Source organism: Limulus polyphemus, unplaced genomic scaffold (assembly GCF_000517525.1).
Source record: "Limulus polyphemus unplaced genomic scaffold, Limulus_polyphemus-2.1.2 Scaffold362, whole genome shotgun sequence".
NCBI lineage: Eukaryota > Metazoa > Arthropoda > Merostomata > Xiphosura > Limulidae > Limulus > Limulus polyphemus.
The window spans coordinates 483,818-496,876 of NW_013665972.1; the positions used below are offsets into that span (position 1 = coordinate 483,818).

The window sequence follows — 13,059 nt, forward strand, 5'->3', positions numbered from 1 at the left end:
TTTTTAAAATTGTGTAAATATGAAACGTTGATTTTAATTATATTAAATTTTAGACGACACACAAGTGACGATCATCCATATTTAATGATTATTTGTACCAAGCATAGATGAACAAAAATGTACAATATTTTCATATTTCATGGTTATATAGTGGTCGTTGCATGTTATAAGTATTTGTCGCAATCATATATAAAGTCGTAAGCAAAATGTTTGTATCAAAACCCTAAAAAGAAATATATAGTTAACCGCATAGGCGACAAAGATATCAAAATTAAATAATAGGTTAAACAATCGCAAAGTTTGTTTATATTTTTATTTGGAGAGCCAACTGATATTGAGCATTGTGGTTTACCATCTGTAACTTAAGCCTACATTCAAGATGGTTTATGTATGTTTTGCGAAGAATTATACAATATAATGGCCACCATGATTCTGTAAAAAAACAATGTATCGTGTTATCAAACATGTCATAAGCCAAATTTTTTTATTATCTCTGAACATTTCCTCAACCTGTGTTGAACTTGTGTTTACACATCACATGCATGTGTAATAGATATACATTTTGAAATTATTGACGCGTTTCTAGATTAGTCACGTGTTTAATGTCTTCAGATACATTTCAAAGCGTTTCATTAGCTACTGTTTCTCTGAAAATTTCTACTATGACCAGTATTATAAAATTGATAAATCGCCTGAGCACTTTGTTGTTATAAATAATTTTAGTGATATTTATTAAACTGTTTTGTTTGTCGACTAATGTATATCCGACAAATAAATATGACTTGTTTGGTAGTATGTTTAACGAGTGCAATAAAATAGTTAGTGCAAAAGTCTAAAGAAAATTCATCCTCTTTTTTTTTTTTTTGACCATTCTGACACACTGTTTAGATTTGGTCATGTAATGGAGGGAAGGACATCCTAGATATATTTTATAGAATTTTGTACGTGAAAGTAAAGATGTTATGTTTCAGTATCAACCCTTTTTCAGCATTAACCCGAATAAGTGTTTGAAAGCAATAAATGAATAAGACTTAAGAAAAAATAGTGAGAGAACTTTTTTTTTCATAAAATGCATCAGTCATCATATTCTACTTGTGTTATTTTCATCTATCATCTCAAGTACTGAAACGGGGACTGCACAAGTACTAATGAGGTAAGTGCATTTAATTAGTAATTATTAGTCCTTGGTAATACAACATTGTATGTGTGAAGCTTAGGTGAACGAAATGTTATGAGTTCAAATAAATGTGTGCTTCTTAGACAAATACACAGAGAGAAGCTGGTAAAACTCGTTTTGAAAGATGAGGTCAATGGACATAATTTTGTTGTGATTAGACGCAAAGCTGCAGAAGGGGGATATCTGCGTTCTGTCCTACGAAGGGATCGAACAATGGGGTCGTTACGTAAAATACAATATTGAAAGAATAAAGGACCCATTTACCAAAGAACTTTTGGGGTGTGAATATAATCACCGATTTTCTAGCACAAAATAACATTAATTCACACACAGGACAAAAAAAGGAGATCAAATGGATGAACTTACTAAAGAAGATTAGAAACCAGCTGATAACGGCTGAAAAACAACTTTATAGAATTTAGTCGAAATTTCACGGGCTTGGTAATAACACTCGGGTCGTTATAGGCTAGAAGCCTGAAAACTGTATCTGAAAACATACAACAGTGCCACAGTTTATATGTGGATAAAATACTTCACTAGAAATATGTGGTAATATAAAACTGTTTTACAAGTTTCTGTTAGATTTTATACATTAAAATCGTAATATATCTACGACCTGTCGTTCCTAATTTGAATGCCAACACACATGCACACTAATATAAAACACACTGTAATAATATTAGAAGAAAACAATATTTAGTGTAAGTAATTATTTAACAGTTGATAGTGATAAAGGACTTGAAATTGGTTTTACAATTACTAACCCAATATTAATTGAAAAGCTGTTCTATGGTCGAATTTTTAGAATTATGTTATACATCGTCATGCAGTGGTTAGCGACACAATATTCATTTCTATCCAACCGAGTTTTTTTAGAGTAAAATAGGCGTGTAATGTTTATTTGCACATTCTACACTACATTCACAAAAGAGCTTCATTATGTCATGCTTATCTCGAGAATAAGCAACAAAACTTAAATAATTTTCGTTATAGGTGGCTAGTATTCATATGTTCATGGATTTTAGTAATTTTTATATCATGTGAAAATTTAAGTAAGTAAGTAATGTACAGCTTGTATAATTGTTTTTCCGTACTGAGAATGCTGCTTTTCAAACGTGAATAACAGAACGCTTGTAATAATGGATTCTAATGATTTTTATGTTTTCGTGAGGGGTAAAGGAATATTTTTTCTTTATTAAAAGGAGTCTAGCACGGTATGGTGATTAAGGCACTCGATTCGCAATCTGCGGGTGGCGGGATCGAATCTCGTCACCAAACGTTCTCGCCCTTTCAGCAGTGGGATTTAATAATGTGATGGTCAATCCCACTATTCATTGGTAAAGAGAAGCCCAAGAGTTGGCAATTAGTGAGGTTGACTAGCTTCTTTCACTCTAGTCTATCATTTTAAAATTAGGGACGGCTAACATAGACAGACAAAACATCTTCATTAAACTTAGCGCACATGTTACTACAGCGTACTTCCTGATTTTATGTTGATCAGGTGAAAAGCTAGTCCAAAACACTAATGTTAGGGTTTAAACGCCGAAAGCGGACGAAGCATTAGAAACCAATAGCCTTAAATTTATGGTGAAAGCCACGAATGCTGCATGTGTTTTTTAATTGACATTCCTTTTAACTTGCCAATTTCGAATTCAAAATGAGAGGCGTTTAAGAAATAATTAGCACCCCAAAAAAACTTTTGTTCAATACCATGCTTTTTATCACATTTTTAAGCATGGAGGTTACTAAGTAATGTTGTTGGAAAAAAAAAAAAGACAACGCAAAAAAACATGCATAATCATTTCAAATATAAAATGTGTTCTACATGAATGTATATGCTTATTTATCTTAATGTATACCGGTTTGAAAGATAAGAATACATTTAGTTTGGGATACACGGGAAAAAGTAAGTTTTTTTTTTTTTGTCAGGTGCCAGAAATATATTTTGTTCATATTATCTGCTTAAACTTTAGATGCTAACATCATCTGTTTGATTGTTTACTTTATTAATTTCCCATGCTGGACTTTTGTTAATTTCAGTTTCAAGAAACATTTTCTTTTCTTTATTCTTATCCTTCTGATAATCCTCAATTACATAAACAAAAGGTTTTTAATCTTTTTGAATTTTCTTTTCGATCTCAGCTGCTAGACTTGCTAGATTTAGTTACTATGGGTTTCGTCACTGGTGACTTCAACCATTCGAATTTCTTTTGTTAAACTCACCAATTGAAGTTATGTTATTATTACCAGCTTTCAATCGACAAAATCTAAACTCTTTGAAATTTTAACCCCAGCTGCTTGGATTTTATTGTTGAATTTAGATGTTTGAATTTCCGTTGTTAACTTGAGCTGTTCGAAGTTTCGTTGTTGATGTTTGCTGTTTGAATTTTGTCGTTAATTTCAACTGCTTCATTTTTTGTCGTTAATTTCAACTGCTTAAATTTTCGTTGTAAGTTGCAGTTGCTTGAATTTTCTTTGATACTTTCAGCTTCTTGAAATGTTGCTTTTATTCTCAATTGATTGAAATATTTTTGTTCATTTCAGCTAGCCCCGGCATGGCCAGGTGGTTAGAGCACTCGATTCGTAAGCTGGGGGTTGCAGGCTCGAATCCCCATCCCATTAAACATGCTCACCCTTTCAGCCGTGGGGACGTTATAATGTGACGGTCAATCCCACTATTCGTTGGTAAAAGAGTAGCCCAAGAGTTGGCGGTGGGTGGTGATTACTAGCCGCTTTGCCTCTAGTCTTTCACTGCTAAATTACAGACAGCTAGAGCAAATAGTTCTCATGTAGCTTTGCGCGACATTCATAAACAAACCGAACTCACAGCTACTAGTGTTTGCATCATTAACGTCGGCTACTTGAATTTTATTTGGTGATTTCAATTGCCGGAGTGTTGTTAATCGCAACTATATATTTAAAAAAAAATCTCTTTTGAATATCAACTGCTTTTTTAATTTAGCTGTAAAATTGCCTCTTTTCAGTCTAAGCTGTTAGAATTATCCGTTGTGTTATCCGGCGGTAAGCTCACTGACTTATAACGCTTAAATCCAAGGTTCAATTCTCGGCGGTAAACAGAATGTATGAATTTCTTTTAGTAATATCATATTGTTTTCTCGCGTTAAACTTGGTTGCTAGAAGTTTAGCTGTATATTTCAGCTGGTATACAGACTATACTGAAGTACCACAAAAAACGAAACTACAAAACATAACTTAAAAACATAAAATGGACCTTTAGAGCCTCTACTGAATAAGGAAAGAAGTAGCCGTGTATAGAATACTGTTGAATGATTTTGAGAGTTATTTCTTGTCACTCATTGTGTGGATTTTAATACAATACTGCTCTGGTATTTCTTGCTTTACTGAGCAAAATATTCAGTTACAAAATATGACTGGCATATTTCTGATCTTTCAGTTGTTTCAAGGAACTGCTTTGATAAAATAATTTTATGGTTGATTATTTTCTAGCATCGTGACTATCATAACAGATAAAAGAAAATGAAGCTGTGCGAGTTTTACGTTCGTAGATAGTGAGTCTAATCTATCGATTAGCATGCCAGCTTCTGGTTCAGAAGGTCCAAGGTTCGCGACTTGATTTCTCTGAACACTCTCCATATTTCTAGCTACAGTGAATTATGAGGTTGACATGCAATACCGTTATTCGGTTAAAAGCCGGACAAAGCTCTTGTGACGCTGGAGGCTGCTGACTGGCTGCTTTCCCTGTAATTGAAAAGTCTGTGTCATGGTCGTTTTGCCCCCTTCCGTCTCTGAGATGCCGCTCATTATGAGAATATTATGTTCTTTACGTGTGGTATTATTTCTTTTTTTTTTAGCCTAGTTGTTTAAAGTTACAGTAACGCACTTGTCTTCTTGATTAATATAATGTTTTTGCGTTATTGGCTATATAGTCAGATAAACTAAAAAAAAATGTTACATTTCACTTTGAATTCACAACAACATCAAGATAACGTTATTCTGCTCCAAGTAAGTTATCGAAAACGGTACGAAATCGTTCAACTAAATAAATATTATTCATGAAAAATACTTAACGCTTAATAATGAAATCGAATTACAATTAAAATTTATGTTAACTAGAAATGAAAGTTTATGACATACATTTAAACTTGATTAAAAAACTGATATTATCTCCGAAATTATTCAACATTCAAATTTCTCATTTTTTTTTTAAAGATGTATCTAATTATTGGTATCAATCAAGATTAACAGTAGATATCGAGTATTCACGGACGGTATTTGATTTTAGAGTAGTTTCCTCGGAAAACCCATTTCTGATGAATCAGAATTCAAGTGAGAAGCACCTCCTGAGTGTTGAAAAATAATATGAATATTGAAAATTATCTCGAAGTCAAAGTGCACATTTTATTACATACCTGTAATAACACTATAACAGAAATTAATTTTGTATTATCTCAACATTATTCCTTATTGTTTTACTTGCATGTTTGTTCTAAGTATAATATCCCCGATACATTGAAATGAACTTCAAAACCGTATGATTTGCGAAGGGCGAGTTTAATGTGACATTCAAGGCAGCTGTGTTTTTTAACTTCTCTCTCCATAGTTCTCAAGTTATTAACTCCATAGTATACACTTAAACACCACAGAAGTTACTTTTCACACGAAATAATAGGTTTTTTTACTGATTGTTGATTTCATGTGACACTTTTTATAATTACCTTGGAGGTAGTTGAATCCCAATCACTGTTGAAGAACTTCATCAACTGGGATGCGGTTTTCTTCAGACTTTCACTAAAGGTAAGTGGCCAGATTTTTTTTTCCATATATTATTTTTCTGTGATTTTATTTCTCATGAGACGTGTATACTACTTCTCTTTTACCTAGTTATAAAAGTTGCTTCCAAACTATTCTTCCTTGCTCTATGAATGCCCGTTGGCCGCTTTATTACGACCTTCACAGACAAAGTTGCAAAACACTACATTTGTCTGCATATGCAAAATAACACCATATGATGAGCCAAGTGACTTCTCTTCTTAAGCCTAATAAATGCAGTTTTCTAAGTATGGCTAGTTTATAAAACAAAGGTGAGAGAAATAATATTTCCGACTTTTACAGAGGCATGATAGTCGGCCTCCATCTCTCCGGAAACAAACAGATGTTCCTCGGAAGGGATTTTCAAAGACATCTGTTATCACAGTATATCAATAGTGGCAATCAGAGCTGCTCGTTTGGTAGAACTTCAGATTGAATAAAATATATTTGTAGTAAAAGGTAATTAGTAGATTCCAAACTCGCCTATGCTCAAACTGTGTTTTTAAAATTTAATACAAAAAATACCTTTGCGTCTCTACTGTTACTACATTTAGTTGTAACTGAGATTCATCAGAAAAAAATGAGTCAAGAAACCAACATTAGCATTAAATCTAGGTGTTTTATATTTTAAGATAATTATGCTGTTATACTTTGATTTTATAAAATACAAATATATTAATGAACAAATTTTAATTGGTAGCCTGTAGAAAACATCCATCTCAGCTTTGTTAAGCAACAATTTCTGAATACACGTTTTTTAAAACAGAGTTATGAAGAATAATGTTTCGCAAAATATATTGAAAATTCGAAAGCGTCATTGTAGACAACATTCGCAATAAGAGAAATATCAGTTCAAAACAGATGTTACTGTAGGAGTGTTAATTTCTTCATTTTTAAAACGACCAAGCCGATTAGCTAGCAGTAGAAAAAGTTAGGGAGCCAGAAGGTAGGGGTTGTCTTTAGTCCTACACGTGCGGTTACACTTCATTGCGTCTGTGCTACAGTTAAAATTGGGAGTGTGTAACTGGCGTGAAAAAAAAAAAAGGAATCGGTTCAATGACAGTCCCTGTTCACTCATGAATATCCTAACTGAAAGGCTTTTAACCCTTTGCTTTATATCAGCCAGACAAACGGAAGTGCGTCACACCTGCTCCCTGTCCCCCCCCCCCCCGTCTCCTGGTCTCGCACTGTATCCTGGGGTCCCCTTTCGGCCTAATCCTTGGTAAAAAGCTAAACAACTTGCTTACAGTTACAAAGTAAAAACTTATCTTTCTGTAACTCAAAATATATGGCTGATTGCTTGAGTTTTATGATTCACAGCTGGAAATCAGTTGATTGGTCCTTTAACATGCTGTCTAGCATCTTAGCTTCTACTATCTACTGCACAGGAGCTTTGATATCGATTTTTGCCGATTCTTCTAAAGGTTCGTTTACCAGTCTGACAAAGGGTTGCGTGATTGGTAACGCCAAACATCATTCTGTAGATAAAATAATAACACTCTCAATGTGTGAATGAATTATAAAATTGTGTGATAAAGTTAATGAAACTTTAAAGAAGTAAACACATTAAAACCTTTTTGTAACTTTGTCTTTCACCATAACATCTTCGTGATTCCTTTACAAGCTTATGCTTGGTTAAGGTATGTCAGATGTTCTATTTAGTGTTTAGATATGCATGTTATAAACTTTAACTAATTTTCAAATCTTAGGCTGTCAGATTTATCTTCTGGAATGTAAACATAATTTTCAAGTAACTTTATTTTAGTTTGTCAGTTCCAAAAATTCTTAAAGCTTTTTGAACAGCTGATACAAATTGCGTTTTCAATAAATATAATTAAGTGTAGCCTAAATATTGACCATGGCCTTGTGATAACTTCACAGATCTGTAATTTAAAAACTTAAACATTGTTGTTAGAGCAGCAAAACAAAACGTTAATGAGCTGGTATTGATATGCACAGTCATTATTATCAGTAATTTATACACCTGCTGGTGTAGCATAAATATCATCACAGTAAACACCAGGCTTGAAAAAGATATCATGAAACAACAACACATTGATTGATAAGTACTTGGTTTAACATGGTACATTTAGATTACCAACGCGCTAAAAAAACTGGCTTAACATGAGTCTCATAAAACAGAAGCAGATTGATATGTACCTAATGTAACATGGTTGCTTAGATTACCAACAATGTAAACCACTGGCTTAACACGAGTCTCACAAAACAGAAGCAGATTGATATGTACCTGATGTAACATGGTTGCTTAGATTACCAACAATGTAAACCACTGGTTTAACAGGAGTCTCATAAAACACAAGCACATTGATATGTACCTGATGTAACATGGTATGCCCATTTACCAACATGCTAAACATTTGGCCTAACCGGGATATTGTGGATCATCATCTCGTTAAGAACCTTCCTTTACATAGAAATCCTGGACCACTAGTGTATTAAACATAATTTCTACAGAATTCCTCAATTTATTTATAAAAAAAAAAAAGCCAAGGCAAAATCCTCACTATCAAAAGGACTTCACTCATAACTGTCCCAGCATACGTTTAGATTTATATGCAGTACCATTATGAACATTTATAACATTTGCTACTATAAATTGTTAACCGAAACTATTTCTGCAAAGTGTTTGGTAAATATAATTATTCGCGTGTATTCCATTTAAATTCAAACACGTTTTTGTCATTTATGAAACTATATTTTAATCTAACACTCATTCATTGAATTTTCTCCGAGTTGTTTAGCTTAGGGAAGTTGCACTGGGATAATTTGAAAAGAAAATCATAACTCTTAACTCGATTACTTGTTATTATATTGTTCTTTTTAATTTTTGAATCATTTAGTGAATTTGTTATGAATCAGTTTTAAAGGATCCAACTATGTGAAATGTTATTATGCGGTATAAAACGGTTTAAGGACAAGTTGATTTATCTCATAAATTTGATGATAAACGTTATACTTTAGATAGGCTTAAGTTGATTTTATCTCGTAAATTTGATGATAAACCTTATACTTTAGATAGGCTTAATTTGAGTTGGTACCTTTTATCAAGTCATTTTTTCCAGAATTATTAATTTCGCTCTGAGTATTACTTCGAAACAACTGAAAATAAAAGATTGTCCGGCGAATGCCATTTGTACAGAAAGTAAGAACAAACAAATCAATAGGTACTTTTAGGTACTCTTAGGATGCGACCGAATTTTGTAAATTCGGATGGATTTCAAAATTTGAATATCCACATATTATTAATAACTATTTTTAGTTTAGGAGTAGTAAATGTAAATAATTATTAAGCACAGAGGTATTTAATACGCAGTACTCTACACGACCCATTGAAACAATCTATAACGCTTTTTTTGATAGGACCAAGGTTGGGCCACGGCTTAACATCCAGTTAATGTTTGTTTGCCTTACAGTTGTCAGGACGCGACATCACGTATTCGTGTGCAGCTGCGCAGCTCGTGACCATCTGTTCTGTCTATTTGATTATATCGGTCTGTTCACGAGCTAGGATTCCAACTATCGTTAAGACAAGAAAGACCTATTAGAAATTCGAATGGACCAAGCTTTTATCTGGACTATACCAACTTAAAGTGGATTGTGAAAGTATAATTGTGAAGTTTTCATTCTTGAAAGTGAGAGCTTCTTTTACAGTTGAAGTCCAGAACCCTAGTTTGTTATGTATGAACCAATATCATAACGCACATTTACACGGCATAATACCTCCTACACCTATTGCGCGTGTGTTTAGCAGCAGTGGTCTAGCAGCTGCTGTCTGGTACATTGTTACCTCGACGGCTGTGGGGCCTCTAAAATGAGCGTGTTCCTTTTATACGTGATTGGTCAATGCAAATAGTTATAATTTAACCTAGACACTTAGCTTGAAGCTTATCTAACGGTAAAATTTATTTGATTCCAAGAGTTAGACATGTTGCCGGAATTGAAAGCATCTGATTTTACTTTTACTGAACACCATTTCTTTGACCCATGCCTGAAAAGATCCTTCCGGTTCTTTTTATTCTTCTATAGTTGCATCGAGCTTTTCGCAATCTGTTAATTTTTTTTGTTTGCTAAACTTGAAAACGTTTTTAAATTCAGGTCAATGCTGATGTGGTCTAATTTTCTCCCCTCTTACCGCACGCGTCGATCACGCGCTACTACTTTTCTTTTGCTTAGGGGATGTGAGAGTGTGGTCGATCCTCGGAAAGTATACACGACAAAGCTCGTGGTGCGCGCACGTCTTAATCATAGGGCGCGTGCCCCCTGTGAAAACGCGCAGCCATATCTTGTGTGGATAACAATTCATCACAAGGTCGTGACCAAAAAACCGTGACGTAGGTTCCCTTGGGAAGTTATTGGTAGGGTGTTGATCCAGTTTTACCTCCCCTTCTCACCCCACCTCTCAAAGTCGGCGTCCCAGCCTCTCCCCTACTGTTAGTTTTTGTTCGCTTCCTCCTTCGGGCCTTTCGTTTCCTCTTTTTTTGTCCCACTCTTCTGCTACTGCGCATGCATTTCTGTGTTCAACAATGACTAAAGCTCCATCTCTGCCGACAGTATCTTTCTGTCATCCGGCGTCTGTGGACTTTCGTCTGGCTAAGCTGAACGCGTTTACAGGATGCGTGCGCCTCGTCCAACGACTTGTTCTTCAACGAACCTCAACGTTAAGAACGCTGTTCAGATAACAGAAGTAAGTATCAAAGAATCACAATATTTCTGTTAATTTGCGATTCTAAACAATGTGCTTGTCAATGTTTAAGCTAGCAGTACTTCTTCATCTGTTCGTACTTCAAAATTGTAACTTAAAGTTGGTTTGGGTTTACTAACATCATGAGAGTTCTTGTTAAATTGATTTTTGTTTTCGTGATCGTAGCGCAAGTTTTCTTTAAAACAATAATAATAATTCGTGACTACTAAAGCCCGAATAAACAAAACATAGAAATAATTCTACTGCTAGTGTTTTATGTTTTGTATGAGTTACTCGCGCCACGTTTTTTGCGAACGTTTTGGAATTTTTAATACATAAGAATCAGTAAGAAACATTCGTACTATTTATAATGAAAATGAGATAAGGGACCATCACAATTCATTTTGTTTTCTTAAAAGGTATACTCGGTGTTTAACTTCTGTCAGATCTCTCAGAATCTGGGATCCGGATCCTGTTTTGAATTTTTTTTTTTAGTTAAAGGCAAAAAACCCATTTTACGTCTGCCTCAGTTGCATTGCGAATTGTTATTCGACTGATGTAGTTAATTATTTCCTTCTAGTTCCAACCTAAATATTAGTCTCAAAGATATTTAAATGTTATTATCTTTGAAAATTAAAAATTTTCCGCAACCCATAACGTATAAAAAAAATTATAAATCAAAGGATACTAAATCTTAACCTACTATTCCTCCCTTCTGATATCTAGGTTGATATATTTATCAAGTTATGTTGGTAGAAATTGAAACAGGATTATCTTGGTACCTTTGATAATAAAATACAATTTTAGCACATATTGCTTGATTTTTACGCTTGAAGTATTTCTTTGCTGTTATAGTAGTTTGCGAACGGCAAAAAGTTTTCAAAAGAAATGAGCTTTCCTTACAGTGTAAACATTCTTTATTTTCTTTCTATCTACATTATAAACTTATTTGTTAAAGAACAGATATTTATACAGGTAAGAGAATAGTAAAAAAAAAATGTATGTCAAACGGCATCTAATACAAAGCATTTGTGACATGGAAGAAATGAAGAAAGAACAATAACGTTAACTGCATTTAGGTACATTAAGATAATTTTGAAAAAGTTATTAAAGTAAGCAAAGCTTAAAGGTAAAAAGGACACCAAAAGGGAGTAACTGGCGTAACGTAGAGAATTTGAGTGAAGTAAACTGAAATTAAACTTGAAGGTTGTAATATGTTGTGAACATCATAAGCACCACAACATTGAAGAAAACTATTTAAAGATCTAGTTATATGTATACATATTCTGTAAAAAAATAGTGTTCTAAATTAACACAATCATTGTTTTATATATTTAAAATGGCATAAATTATGTTCCCAGAAACAAACAAGTGTGAACTATAAAACTATTGCTTTCTGTAGGTATATAAACACGTTTGGTTTGCTTTATAACAACGAAAATTATGCGAGGTTTTCATTCATATGTAGGTTGTATAGAATTCAACATAAAGACTGTGCATCAACCAAAACATGTGTATTGTGCTTTTTAACCCGCACTGCATTTGTTGTTTTACAGAAGTTGTTTTACAACGTATATGAAATTAATGAATGTTACAAAAAAGAAAGAAAACGGCAGACATAACGTTCGTGATAAGTCACGTCAGTCTGTTTGGGAAGAGCTGAAAAGTGATTTCTGCAAAAAACAAACAAACCGAAATACATGGACAGAGTTCTGGATTCATACTGGTATGGCAGTCTGTAATATATTCTTAAATAACATATACGAATACTTACCAATTTCCGTAAAAGAAAATTGGATATCTGTATAGAGTTAAGCCTAATTAACTGACTGTGTACCAACTATTATACACTTAATATAGCCTAATGAGTAATTAAATAACTGTGTGATCTGCTAGTCCGAGGACCCAAAATGTGTTATACCAAATTTCAAACTGTATGGAATCGTTGCTAAGTAACTTTCAACCACTGATTATTTTGTCTTCCAATAAATAAATAAATTCACCTCTAGAACCTCCATTGTTTAGCAAGAAATCGTGGATACTAAAATGCACCAACAAAAAAAGAAGTAAAATTAAACACTGCCAAATGTATTCATACCCAACGCTAAGACAACTAGACGTTTGAAAAATAAGAATCAAGACTTAATAGCTATTGTTTTAAAATATTAGGTCGTGAAGAAATTAATGTCGCTTTGTTTTCAGATGAAGAAACCCGAACAACATTAAATGAAATAGTCTCCATTTTTATCAATGATGCTTTTCCATCTTACAATCAGGTTGTTAATCCCCCTGATTAAAGAAATCACTTGGCTTTGAAGCAAAAAACATGTCGATGTCTTCTTTAACACCTTCCACATTTTGCATACGTTTTCCCATTAAGATGGTGTTG

The 13,059-nt window shown here is 33.6% G+C and overlaps 1 protein-coding gene and 1 long non-coding RNA gene across 3 annotated transcripts in view; both read left to right on the top strand.

Annotated features, from left to right (window-relative positions):
• Window positions 1–1,153, top strand: part of LOC111085387 — a 25,424-nt gene extending 24,271 nt beyond the window's left edge. For both annotated transcript variants that reach the window (XR_002610236.1, XR_002610237.1), the window contains exon 5: window positions 1,079–1,153. The gene's annotated coding sequence lies outside the window, so the exon portion shown is untranslated. The remainder of the gene's footprint in view (window positions 1–1,078) is intronic.
• Window positions 1,154–5,885: 4,732 nt separating this feature from the next.
• Window positions 5,886–13,059, top strand: part of LOC111085388 — a 9,810-nt gene continuing 2,636 nt past the window's right edge. Inside the window, exons 1-3 of the long non-coding RNA XR_002610238.1 lie at window positions 5,886–5,953; window positions 10,541–10,673; window positions 12,227–12,396. This is a non-coding gene — a long non-coding RNA (uncharacterized LOC111085388). The remainder of the gene's footprint in view (window positions 5,954–10,540; window positions 10,674–12,226; window positions 12,397–13,059) is intronic.